Genomic DNA, 20,947 nt, shown 5'->3' with positions numbered 1-20,947 from the left:
GTTTTTTTATTCATAAAAATCGATCGCGTAATTGTTACACAGTTTGGAGTTTGTGTCATATCTCGATGGCCCTTAACTGGATTCCTTTCAAACCACAAAAAGGCACTCCTATGATAGTTACTCCATCTACATAGCAATTTTCAGCTCATTCCCTCGAGCGGTTTACCCTGTGAGCGTGACAGACCTTCGACCTTATTTTACGCAAATAATCAGTAATAACTCCGTGAATGTTCATCGGATTCATACCAAACTTGGTACTGAGATTCGCCTTAATGGGCCCTTTACGTATGCCAAATTTCATCTCGATCCTAGCACGAATTCGTGTTTTATGGCGGATTTTGCGAAGTGTGCGAAAAGAAGAAGAAAAAAACCCCAAACTTTGGCCGCTCGTATTTCGGAAATGGCTGGAGCGATTTTCTTCAAATTTGGAATGTGGACTCCCCTACCTAGCCGGCACGTCTGTAGCAACTTTGGTTTCATTCGGATAAGGAATCACAGAGCTACAAAGGTGTGAATACCACGTTTACTTTCTTCCTGTAAATATACTCACGGTGTAGCGCGCCGGCTTCTTGGGCCGCACGACACACTACCGTGTGTCTTGATGTACATAAGTCTTGTTAGGCTGCTGGTATACAAGTTACCAGCAGACTCTTGGTGGATCTCTCTATAAATAAATAAATAAATATGTTTACTATTATGGCTTAAAGTAGGCATGCAGAGCTCTCTAGTGCTGTGAAATTTACATTAATTAAAATTCCTTTTCTTACACTTATTATTTATTGAAAGTTTTGATATCATTAAAACAGAAAAAAGGCAATAGCCTGTGTGTGAGTTCCCGCTCATATACAAAATTAAATCATACGTACTACAGTATGTAACTGAATCTTGACAGAAATTACTAACAGAATTAGAAAACACTATACTTCATCTGTTAGATTATTCTAAGTATAACTGTTCAAATCATCAGAGTTATTTATTTCCTTCACTGCGCATATTTGATTTCATAATTAAACAGTTATCTTTTGTGCATGAATTAACTTCTGAATGTTAATCTTATTTACTTGTCAAACAATTAAATGTTTGTTGGTAACACTACCTATTAGTATTTCTATGTGGGTTACTGGTATGATATTGGAGGCCTCAGACCATAGATCTGTTTCTGCAGTGCTGCTGTATACACATGTAGGATGAACTTCACTAAAATGTTTCATCACAAAATGTCACACAATATCAACATCTATTCTTTACTAAATATTAATAAATGTAAATAGCACAAATATACTAGAAAATGTTTATAATGCGAGTTTCAGTATTGACATACTTTGTTCAATATATGTCATACAAGAGTTAGCACACAACACAAACTACACATTGCAGGTATCTAATTCTAACTTGTCACTGTGATCCACTAGTCCATTGTTAGTTTGCAAAAGCCCATGTGTGGTAGCCATGGTCAGGACAACAATCGTCTAAAAACCGTTTGACAAAATTCTGACAGCTCTCTTTATAAACATTATAAGGTCCCATGCCAGCCATAATACGATCTGCACTGTGGACAAGTTGCCTAGATGAAAATAGAAGAATGCAAATGTAAATTCACACAGTATGTGTATGCAAGCACATGGATAAGAATGGTAGCATAAAATACTTAGCATTTTAAAAAATTGTTAATTTCAAAACAAAGTAGGGATCTATACAATAAAAAGTAGTGAAACAAGAGGTGAACGCTGGTGTTACAGCATAGCTTGGTGGGAATTACCTACTATGGCACTGAACAAAATAGCTAATGTGGCAAAGTATGCTGTTCTTAACACCATCATTCATCTCTTGTTTCACTACTTTTATTGCATAGATCCCTACTTCATTTTTAAATTAACAATACTAATTTGTTTAGTTTTTTGTTGTAGCACAGCTAGCTACAGTGTAACTTGTGACTGTTCTATTAGGGTAACTGTTGTATTAGAATATCTCAAGTCAGCCAAGGGATGTGCAGCTAGTTAGACCAATAAGGGGTGAGGTCATCTTGTTTACTGTTAAGTAAATAGCTAGATTGTTAAGAGGTGTGGTCTCCGTATTTTATTGTTATAAGACAACCTAGATCTTTATTTGATGGGTGTGGTCACAAACCTATCGCGAACTGGATCCCAATCGCAAACTAGCTAGTAAACCTCTTATTTATTTATTTGGTGCAGCACTGCTGGGGACTAGCTTGTCCCAAACAATTACAAAGAAAACTACTACAAATAATTACAAAGGTAAGTACAGATTACTTATATTAATTGTCTATTTGATCATGAAATAAATTGATTGATATTGATTCTATAACATGTGGGGGTAGAGCATTCCATTCCCTGATGGTTCATGGAAAAAAACTGCTCATGTAGGCATCTGTTTTAACATTGGCAATATTATATGTCTGCTGGTGGTAAATCCTATTACTATATGAAAACTTGTAAAGTACCATATATCAATTACATATGGCAGTGAACTAAATTTGGCAAACTGGCGATTCGTCACTAAACTGCCAAATTTAAATTTCGTCAATATTATTTCCAAACCTTGGGTCAAATAGTTGTTGAAGTAGTTTTGACAAAACTGGTAAATTAGCGTGGTTACAATGGGTGTGGCTTACATACTAGACCAGACTGAACTTGTACTCAATAAGTAGGTGTGGCTCTGTTCTATACCATATGCGTATTTTGTACCATACGTGTATGGTACATACCATATGCGTATACGCGTACGGTACAACCATACGCGTATGGTACGGAAAATCGTACCATCTGAGTATACAGTAGCTAACCTGGTATGCGTATAATATCAAGCAGAAGGTTTTTGCACTGCCATACCTATTGACTACCCCGGATGGCACTCTGCTTTCATTTATTTTAGGGGAAGAGGGAGGGGGAGATGCTAGTCTCGCTTAGCGGTTTCTGTTCAGTGAAGATCGAGATACTCTAATAGAGCAATCATATTTAGCTATTCTATTCTCTAGAGCTGAGATGTATTTAGCTTAAGATATAATTTGCTTTACTGCATGATGCAAATTAACCACCTTGTTGGTATCCCAGCAAATCCATTTCTGACACCCATATCCACTCATAGTACCAGAGGTCATAATATGAGATTTATGCAACCAATGACACGGATTGATTCTTATATGTACTCCTTTTTCCCTTCGGCAATCAAAATCTGGAATGATCTACCCCAAAATGTGCAATGATATTGATCAGTTCAAACAAAAACTAGCTATTATTTAATTTGTATACTTGCACGTATGTATGTTGTGACCTGTGCACTATACTCTAGTAGAGGTCTGCACAGTATTACCAATAATAATAATAAACCTATTTAAAATAAAGCATTCCTTAAAATAAAAGAATATTGATGGCATGATATATTGCATGACTATATATATAAGTGATGAAACTGACATCTTGATTTAGGACAATATAATTTTTTATGATAAAAACAATCATGAATTCATCACACTGTTGGCAGATCCAGTCTTGAATTGTGTTAAGTCCTGCTGATCTGGTAAGATCTGATGGAATTCTACATAGTCAAAATTAATAAAGGTCAATCGTCTGGGTTGGAAGCTTTACGAAAAACATGATAACACCTAGCTACATACAGTATGTGTAAATGCTATTGATTTGAAAATACACAAGCTAGTATACTGTATGTTCTTTAGAATAGTTGAGTTAAAATGACTGGATTTGTGAAAAGGTACCTTTTCTACACATACCAGCAAACAAAATGGTGTAACACTTGACTCCTTACACTGATAAACTTGCTCTTAGTATCAAAATGCTGCTAGATACTAGTAGCTACTGTACACTCATGGATAATTGCAGGCAACTATAAGGTATATGTTCAAAAACTTATGAAACCCCGAAGTTCAAAATATGCATGGGTAAAATTTTGTGTGTGAAAAAGGTACATTTTTGCAAATATGGTCACAAATTATCTAGCTTTTGCATAGCAACTGCACACACTGACAACATAATGGTAAATTTTAATTTTTGTTTCTTCTTCCACACAGTACATTGTGGCTGCAATTGCTACACATATATTGCTTCCTATTAGATTTGTGGTCCATTGTTTAATTGATACAATGAAAATTCAAAAACTAGGCCATTATTACATAATGCTGTGCCTCCTTCATATCTGTAATAGAGTTAATGATGTAATGTAATTATGCATATAGCTATACCTGTAATATTATTGTAGTTATTATTGTGTTCTTTCAGTTATTGATTAATAATATTATAATTATTTATACAGTGGCCTGTTTTGCCTATAAACGGTCTGCCCAAGAGCCTATGTTTCCCTACAATTAGAACAATACCCACACATATGTGTTTACAAATACACCTGAAGATAGTCAAAGATTAGTACAATAATTAAAAGCTATAGAGTGATATTACCCAAAAACTCTACTAGGGGCTTCTCTATACTTGTATATATGAACTTTGTAAAAATGTGTTAGGGTTTAAAGGTGCCCAATTATCCTTTCAACATAAAACAAGAGCAGTATACTCCTTGCCGTACTCAGAAACTGAACTTTGAAGTTTGATCTTCTAAAGCATTATTTAGGACAAAAGACATTGATTTCTGTGAGGCTGTAGAATTGTGCCAGCATATTGATATTCACGAATTTTCAATGAATATAACTGGAATGCATAGTGATATAAACACTAAGCCAGTAGAGGTATAGCATTGTAGCTAAATATAAACAAAAGATTTTGATATAATTATCCATATAAATATGCATTAAAATACTGCATTCTGATTGGTTAAAACATAGCAACCATATTAAATAATTTGCATTCATTGGCAATTTTTTCAGGCATATATATGTATATTATTTCATTAAATATTTTATTTCATTGTTGCTACATATAATCTTGTTTACCTTTAATTTGTTAGTACACTTCCACTTAAAAATGTATATGTATGCCTGGTGGTGCTAAAGGATGTTGAGCAGACAATTTCAATCAGATGAGCTCAAGAAGTACAATGTAATGATTGCTCAAACAGAGGAAGACCTCACTGTTAAAATGAAGAGTAACCACAACTCTCAAGGAGTTCCCAGAGTAGGGAGGATTTAACACTCCTGGAGAGTAACCATTACTCTAAAGGAGTAACTGGGGAGTAACACATGCTCTAAAGATGGTGTCACTTACTCTTCAGAGTAATGGTTATTCTCTTCAGAGTGTTGGCTACTCTCCATGAGGTGTTAAATCCTCCCTACAATTGGAACTCTTCAGAGTGTTGGTTACTCTTTATTTTTAACAGTGCATGCTGGAGAATGCATGCTGATACAATAACATTGAGGGAGGTAGGAAAGAGATATATAACTGTAGATAGGGACCCGCCGATTATGCTGGCATAATAATGAGTATAATAGGTGCCTGAAAGCATTGAGCATAATGCTAGCATAATAGGCAGAAAACTTGTGCAATGCTATAAATTCTTGCTTATCAAAATACACATCCGACAAAAAGATCGATATACTCTAATAGAACAGTCAGTAACTCTAATAAAAATTATCAGGTAGCTGACTGTTCTATTAGAGTATATTGATCTTTTCTGTGACATGCATTTTGACAAGCAAGGATTTACAGTCTGTGCTTCAACCACTTACTGCTTTTCCATAAAGTGCAAAGTTATTAGAAAAACATGGGAACTGAGGTAAAAATATTGAGCATAATTTGAGCATAATAGGTAAATATTGAGCATTAATTTAAGCATAATAGGCAGATTTTTGAGCAGTGCAGCATAGCATAATAGGTAAAATAATGAGCATAATCGGCGGGTCCCTAACAGTAGAGTCAGTTTGCAAATTAATGTAAACCTACATGGCTGTAGCTTATAGCAATATTAGACATGCTATACTCTATAAGACTGATGTGCATATTAATTAATTGTGCAATAAATTTTTTAAAACTGTAGTTTGCTGAATCTTTGCTATTGAATGAGGCATGTGCATTGCCTACTGAGATGAAGTAGGAAACATAACATGGCAAAGATTTTATAGCGAGTTTATGAGTTCTAATGAATAATTCAGTAATGAATGTATATTATCTAGCATTGTTTATTTTTTAAGTGTGTTGTATAGCTATACTCACTACTTACTGTCATGCTTGTGGATGGGAAGGCAATGCATGTTTAGCTACTCTTATCTGAACGTACTGTTTAAAGTTAACAACATCCACATTAATTTTTGCTTTAGGTCCAGTGTGATGAATGTGAGTGGTGGTACTATTTACAGTATGTATAAACAAGAAAAGTACGTAAACAAGAAATTGGATCCTCAAAAGAAGAGTGTACATAGTACAGTATATCAAAGCCATGTTGCACAACTGATGACACTTACGAAGTTCATTCAGTTTTCAAATTATTAGCTTTGCACAAGCAGTATATGTATAATTCAGTTAGAACTTACTAGCTACCATGCATGTTGTAATTGCTCTCCTTGCTTATTTACCCAATTGTGTTGTAAATTGTCAGATATCCACACTTATAATTGAGTATGAGACCATGCATCTGCATGCTTCTGATAGCTATAAAGTAGCATACATGCACAGTACCATTCATTTGAAGTTCTGCAGACAAAGTGAGATAATGTACATAGGAATTAGGTACATCAGTATAGGACTATATATAGTGGGAAATGCATGAGCATGGCAAGGATAAAATGCATGTGTGTGCTGATGAATAAATCTATAGTTACAGCTCAGTGGTAGGCAGATTATTATGTTGTGTTCTAAGTTTACTCAGCTAGAAATGCTTGTAAAGACAGCTCATTGTAGCTAGGTGATGGCAAGGCTAGAAGACACTGAGAAAAGGCATAATACGCATACGGTACGTACCATACGCGTATGTCTATACCGTACGCGTATGGTACGGAAAATCGTACCGTACGCGTATGGTATGTACCATACACGTATGGTACATACCATACGTGTACGGTACAAAATACGCATATGGTATAGAACAGCTCCGTGTAAGCTAGCTTGCAGACAGCAACAGACATGAATTCGTGCGCAGTCATTGATAAATGGGTTGAGCATGCCTACAGACGGCATTAATGATCCTGATAAGTTGGTGTGGCCCATGAAAGAAATTGGGCTGCAGCAGTACAGATATTCGAGTACAGTAGGCTCTAATTATCTCGGCTTGAATTACTATGGAAGCAGGACCCAGATATTGCTTAAAGCGTGTCAAATCCAGGCCTGGTTCAATCATGAATAACGACTCAACCAGACTGATGCATACAGTGACTGAATCCAGTGTAGACTACAGCATCCTCCTTACACCACTAGCCAATTTTTCAATGAGAGTATTTCGCCAATTAAAATTTTTGCCAACTGCAATTTTATAGCAAATCGTCAAATATTAGTTTTGCCAATATTTGTTGTTGTACGGTAGTTTGAAATTTCCAGAGCTGTAAGATTGTTAATGGATTTGTATAGTAAAGAAAGGCGCATAATTTTATGATGATATTGCAAGGTGGGCCAGCTGAGATTTTGTAACATGGCTGATACGCTATGGCTGTAATCATAGTCATTAAATATCCAACGTAGAGCTCGCCTTTGAATCTTTTCAATAGAAGCAATATGGTTACTATGATAAGTTATAGCAGTGCCGAGACTGAAGCCAGCTCTGAAATAATTCTGTGGCATCTAATATAATAATTACGCTGCTGAAAGAAAGTGTTGATATGGTAAATTAATGCTTTGATATGGTTTCTTTGGATGAAGAAGACAAGCAGCCTGATTGAAGATTAAAGAAAAGACAAGGCACAGAGGGCCTACACTCATCAGAGCCCCAAAAGGCACATCCCACTGGTAAGTTTATTATTATGGCATAAATTGGTGGCTGTGTGCTGCTTCGCTTGGCCTCTAGCCTTGTGATTGTGGTCAGGCAGTGTGGCTGGTAAGCAGGCAGTGAGATGAAATGGCAAATTTTAAAATTCTATATCTGGCCACCTGTAAGTGTTTTGTTATATTTAATGCTGTATTATACATTACAGTACAGCTCACAGGTAACGTCGCGAGTATACACATGCAAGTAATGCTCGCATCTTCTCGCGGGATCATTCCTTTGCAATGTATTGTACAATACCTGTGGAATATCGCGTGGATATGCACTAGCCGTGTGAGAAGCTCGCCACACATGAGAATACTCGCTACTGAGTTTAGTTACTTCATACAACACTTAAATCACATAAACATTTGTGATCGGTCCCATAATTATGTTCGTGCAAGCCTAGCTAGTTAATTATACAGTAGAATGCAATAAACGTACGCTGGGCCCGCAGAACGCAATGGGTGGAATATTTACCAGGGATTTCAGTTCCGTTTGAAAACCGGCGTTTTGCGTGATGATGTAATCACGTTGTTTTTAACCGGTTGATGTCATCATGCAAACAGCATAATTTTCAAACGGAGCTGAAATTCCCGGTACGAAAACGAAAGAAAATCTGTAAATTCTAAAGCGCTTGGTTCGCAATGAAGGAAGTGATAACACTAAAAACCTTGGTAGCATTGTGATTCCAAAAGCAAGAGGAGTTCCAAAATCTTTGTTCCGTGTCAGTACTCTCAAGGAGACAGAAGATATCAGCGTTAGTCTTCCTTGCGTTGGACGAACGGTTCACTATCACTTTTTCTCACATTCGTTCGCATTCGCCAGTCCCCCGTGGACGTAGGAAAGACCTGGTAGACAAAACTTACCCAGCAATGGATTTGCTTGTTCATGTAGAATTCGATGGTGCAAGTTTCATTTTGGTAGATGACTGCATCCGTATGTTATGATCGTTTTATTAAACGCCTGTAGTTTATTGTCACTGTACAAATCGATATTTTGCTGTTAGCACTTCGTAGTGCTGTAACTTCAAAATTTCTTGGCTTCTAGAGTTGAAACTTCGGTTGACCATTCCTTTAACTATCTAGATAAAGAAAATACGAATTAGAAAAATGCACTAACTGGGGTTCTGTGGCATTACTTGGCGACCAATCCATCTAGGTTTACCGTAGCTACTGCTAGCTACAGTACTGACTGGAGTCCGTGACAGAGTCGAGTAGGTTACCAAGTATTCGGTAGCTACAACACAGGCATTGCAATAGGAGACTTCACAGCTGGCGGAACTGAGCCGGTTCCGCCTCCCAAGACCATAGGTGAGATCTGTTATCTGGTCTTGCGTGACGCTCTCGAGTAAAGTTAGCTATCATTGAGCATTACTGTAGCCTTGCTGCATCCACACGGGTTAATTGAGCGCACGTCACACGCGTCATGCGACGTTACCCGTGAGCTGTACTGTATATGGACTAGTACTATTCCGCAAAGGTGGTTTTTGTCAAGTAAGATGTCTCTAGGGTGATCTTCAAAGACAGAAGTTTGGGAGGCACATGAGGTTTTTGGTAGTGATCCCTACTTAAACAGTACTACTGTGCTGCTTGATAGTAGGAACATTAGGTGACAGCTGAAATGAGCACTAGCTTGAATTAACAATGGGCAGTACAACTTCCTAACTGTGAAACTAACAGGACAAGTGTAAAGCTATGGCAGGAGGGATCATCACACAGTACACTAGCTAGCAATCATACAGCTGGGTTTGGGTGATATTTTTGGCCAGAAAACCCAAACCTCCATACTGTATATTAGAGATCATGGAGGTTTAGGTTTTTCTGGCCAATAATATACCGTACTGTATTATTAGGAATCATGGAGGTTTGGGTTTTTCTGGCCAAAAATATCACCCAAAACCCAGCTTCATAATACCATACTGGTGCCTTGGCAGTATTGGTTAGGTATAACCAAAGACTAAAAGCATCTCCAGTACAACCCTAAATGCTTCCAACAGATTAAAATTTAAAAAAAATTAATGGAACTTTCTACTGATTGATGCCTTCCGGCAAGCATAACTCAATAACAGCTAAGGCTATGGGCTGGATTTTTTCACTGTTCGACATCACTTCATCCCGAGATGTGTCTTTTAGCATACCGCAGTACATACAATGCATGCTTCATAGACTACCTTTGTCCTCCTTTGTGTCCCATTTCTTTTAGCCCAAGATGTCAAATCACGGTAACGTGATGCATGGCTTCCCTACATTTGTAAACACGAATCATCCGTATTTTATGTGGTGATTGCAGAGGTGTTTTTAATTCTGTTCTTCATTGGTAACGCTGTGTAACGGGCTGAAAATAGGTGAAAGCAAAGCATAACTTTCGAGTCAGTAATTGATAGTTGGGACATGCAAATCGTCTATATTTTTCGTGGTGACTGGATTGATTGCAGAGGCACTTATCCTGTTGTTCTTTGTTTGTGCGGTGTGTAATGGGCTGAACATAGCTGAAAGCAAAGCGTAATGGCCACTTCACTTTTGAGTCAGTAAATGATAGTTGGAGTGCAGGGAGGGAGAATTTAGACTTCTGAGTTTACAGCAGGACCTAGGCCCAACACACCATTTAGTGTGGCAGGACAAAACAAGCGAGTAATAGTGTATGGCACAGCACAAGAATTTTCTTGCATTCATCTCTCAGGGAAGGATTTACAGAGGTAACATGAGCCCTCTTACTAAAAGATCGATATACTCTAATAGAGCAGTCCGGTATATACTCTAATAGAGCAATCATGTATTACTTAAAACAAAAACAGTCTTGGGGCTGTAAAAAAGGGCGCTGCCAAGCAAAGTAGGATCAATCAAACAAACTTATTCAACATGACTGGTAAGAACAAGGACTGATATTAAGTTGCGGCCAAGTAAATTGGAATATTACCATGATCAATCTGTTAAACAACTGGTGAGAACAAGGACTGATATCAAGTTGCGGCCAAATGAATGTAGTATTACCCATTCTCTTTGTATCTAGCTATAGCTATATAATAAAACTAGAGAAAATACTCATGCAACTATTATTAGATTGTCATTTGGCCGCTTTTTACAATTGCACACTACAAAAAATGTGGCCAAATGACAATTTAATAACAGTTGCATGTGTATTTGCTCTAGTTTTATTATATAGCTATAGCTAGATACAAAGAGAATGGGTAATACTGCATTCACTTGGCCGCAACTTGATATCAGTCCTTGTTCTCACCAGTTGTTTAACAGATTGATCACGGTAATATTCCAATCTACTTGGCCGCAACTTGATATCAGTCCTTGTTCTTACCAGTCACGTTGAATAAATTTGTTTGATTGATCCTACTTTGCTTGGCAACACCCTTTTTTTACAGCCCCAAGGCTGTTTTTGTTTTAGGATATCACACATTTTTGTTACTGAGCAAGACTAAAAAAATTAATGCATAAAGCTAATAGCTAGTTTCATACAAGCCACCTTTGGATATCACAACAGCTTCAACAGTTATTGTGTGTATTACATCATAGCTTGGACATGAAGTGGCAAAACCAAAGAATATAGTTTGGTACAAGTAGGCAGGTACTTGTCGGTGTTGCAACCTCAATAGGGCATGGCTTCTAGGCACCATTAAAACCATCAGTGAACAGATTGAGTAAAGGCCATTTCCCGGCAGGTGAGAACGTGCCCCAAACTTCTTCTTATACTGGATTGTCCCTTGAAATGCACAAACAAGGCTGTATTGTGGGCTGCGTTAGCTAACTACTTCAGACCCATTATTAAATAACAACTGAATAACAAACACTTACGAGAATAGCAAGCGCGATAGCAAGTTCATTGAGTACACTACACTGATCATGTTCACCTAGCGTTGACGCTTACGGCTGAGTTTGCACCAAGTTCACTGACTGTAAATAAACACTACTGTAGTTAGAGGTGTCTTAAATTTAAGATAGGGCTCTAAAAGACCACAAAATAAATCAGCAATTAGCGTAGGTGACATTATTATCCTATGAGCACACTTTTGGAAATTAACCCACCACTTCCCAGAAAAACGGCAGGTCATAATCAAGCGAAACTACTCCATATGTTTAATTACATATCAAACATTGTCCCATGAAGTGTAAGAGTGAATAAATGAAACTTTGAGAAGAAATTACTTATAGTGGCTCTCGCAAGAGAGATGTAGTTCCAAGATTTGTACTGAAGAAACTTAACTAGCCAAAGAACTTGTGATAGCAAATCCAAGGCTGTGCAACTATCACAGTATAAGATATAAGAGTAAAAAGTTGGCGGCTCGCACTAACGAGTATGCAAAGGAGAAGAATATAATGTTTTCAGCAAAATTTCATGCGGTGTTACTAAAATGTAACAGAGATTACTCACTTAGTAATACACTTATATACCAATATACCAAAGGTTTTGTTGTATCGCAAGGTTTTTTTACAAAAGAATAATTTTAAAGGTAGGTTTTAGGTGTGCGTTCTATTAGAGTTAGTTGTTCGTGTAAATAACTCATGGTAGTCGCGCACCCTACTTTCCTTGGCCATGCGACTCACTACTGTGAGTCTTGATAGAGCATGCATGTAAATACCATATGTTAAGGGAACTTCATTAGTGGAGTTTTTCAGACATTCTAACATATTTCAAATCAAGGTTCGATTGTCGGTTGCAGCTAGGCTTTCTTCTTTGGATTTTTCTACTGAATATTTAATTTATATCATTTTGGAAAGCCTACTAGAGAGGCAAAACGGTTGCGCAAACGGCAAACCAATTACCAGGGCTCAAGTTCTATTCACCTTCGGCAACTTTACGATTCGGCCTATTGGTGTCTAACCCATGGCACAAGTGTAACAGACAACCTGGTGACTCCCCACTAGTCACCAGTAAAGGCGGGCAGAACTTCTGTCTACCCGTGCATTACATGCAGTAAAATTCTGAAGCTGACTGTATTGAATGTGTCTGGTGTGGCCAGTGGGAGCACAGAAAGTGTGCTGGACTGTCAGAGGAAGAGTTAAACATACTGTACTCAATAAACACTAATGTAAAGTTTTACTGTAAAGTTTGTAATCCGAAAGTTGAGGTTACCTTTCAATTCTTCGATGATATGCAAAAGAAGCAAGACATAATTGACAGCAAGGTGAAAACCATTGAAGAAACGTTATCCAATACTGTAACTGACCTAAATTCACGCCTTGATCAAATCCGTAAACAAATCTGTAAACAATTAAAAGAACACTCTGTTGTCAAACAATCAACTTTGCAGGGAACTCCTTCCTTACAGAATCTAACAAGGAACCTTGTAACTACACCTGTTAGCAAAGCTCTCACTAGTGATCGGAAGTTTAATCCTATCCAAAAACAGCTTGTAGTTGAAAAAGTGTGCGTACAAGTAAAGCAGAGTTAACTGCAACAAAAAGTAATGATATCATAATGCGGCTGTGTGCGAGGTGTGCAAGTTGTAAAATTAATATTAGCTAATCAGATAATATAATATTATTATTAAAGTGTTATGATGTTGCTAGTTTTTAAGTGTATGAGCATCTTCATAAATGCCACACAAATTTGATTCTCAATAAAGCAATGTGTATAGATTCTCTGATAGCAATAAATAGTTTGAGTTTGGCCACCTTTCCTTTGTTCATAGCATTGCTGTATACAGGAAAGGCAGCCAAACTCAAACTATTTATTACTATCAGAGAATCTATACACATTGCTTTATTGAGAATCAAATTTGTGTGGCATTTATGAAGATGCACACACACTTAAAAACTAGCAACATCACATACAGTAGTTCTCATTAACACTTTAATAATAATATTGTATTATCTGATTAGCTAATATTAATTTTACAACTTGCACACCTCGCACAAGGCCGCATTATGATATCATTATTTTTTGTCGCAGTTAACTCTGCTTTACTTGGACGCACACTTTTTTATAGCTACAAGCTGTTTTTGGATGGAATTTCAATACGTTTTGTTAGAATAAGCATACACTGTTGAAAACAGTATCTAGGTGAGTTTCCATGGTTTTGACAGAAACCCCAGATTACAGTGAGAGAATATCAAAATACAACTGTAATTTTAGTGGCATGCAACTGCAGTCAACCAACACCCATTTTAACTAGTAAACCCTTAGTAACACTTTACCTTTGCACTGCATTAAAACGATCAAGATACTCTAATAGAGCAGTTATAAAACAGCTCTAACACAGCAATAAAAGTTATAGCATAGTTACAACTTCTGCCTAGCATTACTTAGACTTTACAATATAAAAATACAGCACTTGTAAAAATGTGACTGTTCTATTAGAGTGATTGAGTATCTCGATCATTGACTAATTCAAGCGGAGAAGCCATGCCCCTGCCCATATCAGTACAAGCTCTTGTGAAATGAAATGAGAATGGTAGAGAAATGGCAAGTATGTACAGAGACAATAGAGGGGCACGTAATTATGTCCTGTTGAGTGTTGGAAATAAATGCCTTTAAAATTTATATTACTAATAAATAAGCACATCAGAATAGGATGTAATCTTTGCCGGCGAAAGTCTTAAGGTCTTAAGGCTGTTGTCTCATCGCCTGAAGGTTGTGTTTTTGTGTTGAATGGATTTAGTGCCACTGAGAGACAATTATTGGTGAGTTTACCTATACATGTATTTATGTTGTAAAACTTAATTGTAAAAGGCAATTAGCGACTTTGGACCAGGGTGAAAATTTTACTGCTATATTTGAAGGTTGTAGCATATGTATATCTTAGTATCTTAATAAATAATCATGATCACTAATCAATAATAGTACAGTGAAAACTGGTCATTATTCAGGCCGTAGGGACAAAATTTTCTTACCTAGCTTATTAACCCCCTCACCGCCAAATTTGTAGAGGCTCCAATCTACTGCTTCTAAACTGCTATAACTTACAAACCATCCTATAAAACTATATTTAAAATTACTTGCCACTGAACAAGGAATTCGATTATCAAGCTGTTGTTTACACAGCGGCAACCACAAATCCATTATATAACTCTAAAGTGCAAAAATCAGCCTCCGTGAAACCACACGTCAAATCTTACAACTTATCAATCTAGTACTGTTTATAATAACACAATAAGCATTGCTAATCTGTTGACAGTTGAAGAAATTATCTCCAAGTCTGGTTTTCAGGCATTTGAGCAAGTGCGCATGGGCATATACGCATGAGGCCACTGACTCAAGACATAAAAAAGTAGCAGCACGCCACTCTAACCTATACAGTCCCTTTTCTCTTCATTAGTAGTGCCATTATCACTTCAAAGAATCGCCTATAATGCTTGTTATCGAAATCCTGAAAGTAGGCGATTACATCATCTAACTACACGATAGTGCACGAGAGACCGGTTATCCCCGTTCCCATTCACTTAAGGGCATGTCTGCTACAGGATAAGTGCAGGGGCTACTAAAACGCTCGACTGAAGTTACAGAGTGCTTATATAGAATATGATATGATGGGCATTTATAATCGAAACCACCATATGGCGGTTGTGGCGGTGAGAGGGTTAAGGAGGTGGCTGCATTTGCGGCCTTAAGCAATTGGTAAGATAGAAGCATGCTCTTCTAACTGGCTATAGCGATGGATTTAGCAGATTAGAGGGGCGCGGAGCACCCCTCTATAATTATCTCTGGATTTAGTGTGTGACAGCATATGAGACAGTGAGTGTTGGCAGCAAGGGGGCAGCCAATCTGTTAGAGCACTAAAGGCACTGCGTCAAACGTAGGCAGTTGGCTATCAGCCCAAAGTGTAAAAATTTTAACTTTTGCTCCTTATAAGTTCCTGATGAAGAAAGTGATGAAGTCATTATCCATAGGATATATATTTTTCAAAGTATCCATTTCAGTTCTACTATATAGTAGTTAACCATAAGATGAACATAACGCAGCATTCCAGTGGTTTAGTGGTGACCACAACACTACCTGAGTAAACTGTGGTGAGATTTCAGACAACCAGAAGTAGAGGTGTACCGATATACCGATACATAATTATTGTATCGGTGGCCGATATAGACATTTCTACTATATCGGTGGGAGCCGATATTGCTGCTAAAAACTGATACGATACACCGATATACAACTGAACTATCTTGAGGACACTGTCCAATGATCAAGCCACATTATAAACCCTATTATTTAGCTAACAAGGGCGAGAAACAGTAGTTATCTTCTTTGTCTAAAAGTAGTACGCTACGCGAAGCCATTTAAGTGCATGGATAGTTACTGTTTTGTTGTCACAAAGCTTACCAATCATACAACAAAACCCCATAGTGGTGGGCCTGGGGAAACAGCAAAAAGATGAATCAAGAGCACAGCATAAAACAACCAGCCATATTAAAATGCGGAGTAATCCAGAGTAATCTTGGCAGGGGCATGTATAAAAATATTTGTGGGTGCCTTATAGTCTGAGCTGTCAATAGAGGCCACACCACCATGCATAGCCAATAATCTTAAGACTGTCTTCAGTAGTTTCTTCAGTAGTTTCTTCAGTACGTAGTTAAAATAAGTTGAACATGGCATATGTGGTTCCTCAAATATAAATAGCTACACTTAGTTATATCGGTATATCGGATTGGTATCGTATCGGTTTCAAAATGATTAATCCGTATCGGATTGGTTTAGTTTTCTTATATCGGTACACCTCTAACCAGAAGCCCTGGAATACCTTCAACACATGAAATACCAATATCTAATGCCTGGCTTTCATCCACAGTGAACCTGTCTTGGTGGCCACTTGAACAGAAGGCTGCTTCTCTAAGAAGGCCAACTTTTAAATTCTCCTGTAAGACATTTACATGGTTAAATCAGTGCCTTGCTAAAGCAGGTACGTACTTATTATAAGCCAAGAAAATTTGGTCCAAAAGTAACCATCTTACTGCACTAACTTATATGGTTTACTCAGGTACGGTACTGCTCAATTACAATGTCGCACTTGCTCGCACATGCAAGTTTGCTTGAGATTTTAAAAATCACTAATTAAGGGGAGTGGCAATTGGTTTGGTTGCAATTCTCGTGAGGGAAACAGCTGCCACACAGTCTTGCAAGTGAAACAGTTACCACGCCCCTTAATTATCAATGTTTAAAATCTTGAGCAAAATTGTGCATGTGAGCAAGTGCGACGTTGCTCTTCGGCAGTGCCATACATATGGTAGCCATATCAGATACTGCCTAGCAGTGACACATCATGAGTATTTAAGTCACAATGCGTTACTTTATCATCCATCTAAATACAATCCCTGAATGTGTCATTTGTGTACAGAGCAAATCTGCCACAAGGTTGACCATAAAGCGACCTGAGTAAGGTATCAGTGTATATTGTTAACCATTAATATTGTTCACCATTGTTAATGCAGGGCTCAACACAGAATATTAAGCTAGGGGGGTAAAGTAAGCAGCTTTGGATTCTAGGGGTGTGTGGGGGCAAGCTCCCTCAGGAAATTTTTTGAAAATTTAGGTGTAAATATACTCAATTTTGGTGAAATTTTATTGTGATGCCATTGAATATTGACCATTCGAGTATACAACTTTGGGATAAATTAAACCTTTCCATTTCAGGTATAAACCTAGGGGGGCAATAGCTAACCCAGGGGGGGCCTGTGCCCCCCCCCCTTAGATTAACCGTAGGTACAGTGAAACCTCACTTAGCGGCCACCTCTTTAATAAGACCACCTCTAGTAGGTCCAAAACATAGCTAAGCAGTACTTTAAGACCTCATTAATAAGGCCACCTTGTTATTAAGGACATTTTTTTGGTCCCAGAGCTGGCCCTATTAATGAGGTTTCACTGTACTTCTATGCATTTTTTTTGTAACTTTCCTTCTTCAGGTTTACTGATGGGCACTATGAAGTATCATTGACTGGCCCATGTATAATGTGGTGACTTGAAATGCTAAAGTGGTACGTAGCATGTCTTGTATGCACATGTTGTAATATGTTGTAATGTGTCCACACATCTTAGAAATAAATATAATTGTATTCTCTATAAATACTCAGTTCCATTGTGCCACTGGGTCGTAAGTGGGTTGAGTGTGGATCATTCAGGACATTTAGGTCACACTTTGTCCTAGCCAAGTAGATCTCATCCACTGACAGAATATACAGGATCAGACCACATGTATAAATTACAGTGGAACTTGCTTATTGCCACCTTCACTCAATAAGCAGGTAGAAGTGTATAAATTCTCAATTTGGAATTGGCTTTTCGAGAGAGGTTGTCTTTCTATACTGGTGGCCATTAAGACAGATTGTACTGATGGAGTGTACATCTAGAGATGCAACAATATCCTCCACTTAGTGTCGTTTGATAGTGATGCAATGGAGATTATGTATTGTTGTATTTAAATACTATACTATTATATTGCAACTCTAGTACATATTTTTGTTAACTGTTTAGACATACTGGAGCCACACCCACTCATCTGGATTCTACAAATGGAGTCATACCAACTTGTTGTCATTGCACTTACTCGTTACTCCCATTGTGTTTGGATGTATATGCATGCCGTCGTGTGAGACTTGCTACCATGATGGGCCACTGGAGAAGATTTTCATAGCAGTTATATCACAGTCATTATTGTACAATTCTTACATTATTGTCGTGAAAACTGTTTGGTATTTATGTGTCCTCTGTATGTTGTAATTACATGTGTAATGTGGTGTGGGGGTGCTATAAAATGCATGCTGACAATTGTAAATTATAAGGTGGTTTTGCACATTTCCTTTTAGGCTAGCTACATGTGCTAATTACTCACAGCTTGTGTCAACAACTGGTAACCGCAGTTGTGCTGTGTCATTCTTGAAGCCACACCCTTAGAGAGCAAATTATGTGGGGGCAACTAAATTCAAATCGAACGATGGCACGCAGCACACTTCTTATGGCTACATGCACTGATTAACTACACACAGCCCAGTTCATCAATAACCAGTGACCGCAGTTGTGCTCTGCATCATTCTTCAAATTCCAAGTTAAATTCTTACAGAGAATAAATTACGTGAGGGCGACTAAATTCAAATTTCAAACTAGTCATTCTCGAAAACATGCTTCAATCTCAACGAAACTTTTAGAACAGTTTAAAGACACATTGCTCTACATGCCAAACGAGTATTGCGGAAACAACAATATGGGTTTTGTATTTGGCCTCTAGGTCAACTAAGGACGACTGAAACTTCGTTTGGTGCTGAAATTACAACTGTAGGGTAATGATGTATGGTGAAATTGATGATGTGAATCTTGAGGCGATTAAGAGAGTACTGAAGCAATAGCAGGGCAATCAATTTTCGGAATGCACAAAGGAACGCAAGGCATACGGCTGCGTCTAACCACATGCGATAAATAAAAATAATAATAATAATAATAAAAAAATAAATAAAAATAAAAGAAACCTCCCCTTTGATGTCGGCAATCTCGATCTCGAAACAGTCGGCATGGATTTGCTTCACTGCTTGTGTGGTAGTTACTAGTAACACGTTGAGTTCAACTCTAGAGTTTCAGAGGGACAGCATAAGTGACGGGTGAGTTACAGGAAGGCCGAATTTGACAACGTTCGTTCCTGTAAAATCCTCACGTGTAGTGGTCATGTCATTTATTGTCTGCAGCGCACATTTCTGCTTTACTGACCGCGTGACTCACTATCGTGAGTCTTGATGTAGTCCTAGCCTATTGGTGTTAATGAAAATTCTAATGGTACACCAAGAGCCTCTCGCACTAAGAAGGACATGGAAGTATGCACTGAGATTCTACAGCACACCAATGATGATATTAATTTCCAGAAACTGTTTTCGTTTAGGCAAGTATAATCCCACTAGACCCAGACCACATCCTATACTTGTTAAACTGGCATGGGATTTCGATGCTGACATAGTGCTGCATAACAGATCCAAAGCTCCCAATGGAATCATGATCAAATCTGACATGAATCCTGAGGAGAGGAAAACAGAAGCAGCACTTCTGTCAGAATGATGGAGGTTGATTAGTTCAGAAGTTGATCAAAGAGATATCAAAATAAAGGGCTCTAAGCTTTTTGTCAAGGGTGAGAAGTTGTCAATTTAAAGTTTGTCTCTACAACATCAATGGATACCAATGTGTTACCTGCCAACTATGATACACCTGCAGATGTTCAATCATCTACTACCAATTACTGTATATACAAATGCTAAATGTCATTTCAGTTAAGAATAGACTCCTATAATTCTCCTTTCCCTCTCCACTGTAAAGTTATGGAACCCTCCCTTAATCAGTTTTATGTTTAATATCTGTGCAATACAATCTCTTTTGATTTCTGTACAATAATAAATATTATTTAAATGCAAACTGAGCATGACTTTATACTACTATAGCTTTAGTGTGCAGTGTGTGTCACTATGTGATACACTGTCTGTTTCCACAAGGTAGCTTTAGCCGGGACACTTATATGCTTATCATTAATGTACTGTTTTTGCATAAAATATAGCAATTTGCTGAGTTTTTGATTCATTAAAATATTAAAAGTCTCTTAGTGGCTGGCAGCTGCGCCCCCAGATCCCTGCTTCTGGTAACTCAGTACTGTTGTTGGAATCCTCCTTCAAAAAATCCTGGCTATGCCCTTGAGGGTGCACGTTTAAATGAAAACATTAACTCTGGTGCTGTCCTTCCTTTTGATGCAGTATACATGGGTTCACCAGCCATAATATTGTTACAAAAAAGTTAACAAACAAGTATAAGGAAAAATTAGGAATTTTAAGTTTGATTAGGGATTATAGAATAAAGTAGGGAAACAAAGGAGGTTGCCTATACCTGCAGATATACTAGTGAACATTTAATCCCTAATTCAGTTTATATATACGATGACTGAATTAGGGATTAAATGTTCACTAGTATATCTGCAGGTGTAGGCGACCTCCCTTGTTTCACTACTTTGTTTCCTTACTTTGATTTATGATCCCTAATCGAATTAAAAAATTTCTTATACTAGGGATAATATGGTTATTATCAATCCTTGTTAATACTAGTATGATAGGGTGGCACAATTAAATTAGTCAGATTTTGCTTTTATGATACATTTTAGTATATT

At 37.5% G+C, this 20,947-nt stretch overlaps 2 long non-coding RNA genes across 2 annotated transcripts in view; one reads left to right on the top strand and one right to left on the bottom strand.

Moving 5' to 3' along the window:
- Positions 1-1,238: 1,238 nt before the first annotated feature.
- LOC136266334 (uncharacterized) overlaps positions 1,239-20,947 on the bottom strand; it is a 34,195-nt gene continuing 14,486 nt past the window's right edge. Inside the window, exon 2 of the long non-coding RNA XR_010706066.1 lies at positions 1,239-1,564. This is a non-coding gene — a long non-coding RNA (uncharacterized lncRNA). The remainder of the gene's footprint in view (positions 1,565-20,947) is intronic.
- LOC136267207 (uncharacterized) lies at positions 5,292-6,517 on the top strand. Its single transcript, XR_010706578.1, has 2 exons — positions 5,292-5,344; positions 6,239-6,517. It is a non-coding gene; the product is annotated as an uncharacterized lncRNA (long non-coding RNA).

Source organism: Dysidea avara, chromosome 9, assembly GCF_963678975.1.
Source record: "Dysidea avara chromosome 9, odDysAvar1.4, whole genome shotgun sequence".
NCBI classification, from domain to species: Eukaryota; Metazoa; Porifera; class Demospongiae; order Dictyoceratida; family Dysideidae; genus Dysidea; species Dysidea avara.
Note: the sequence above shows the minus strand (reverse complement) of the source record. Positions and strands in the feature narration are given on the sequence as shown.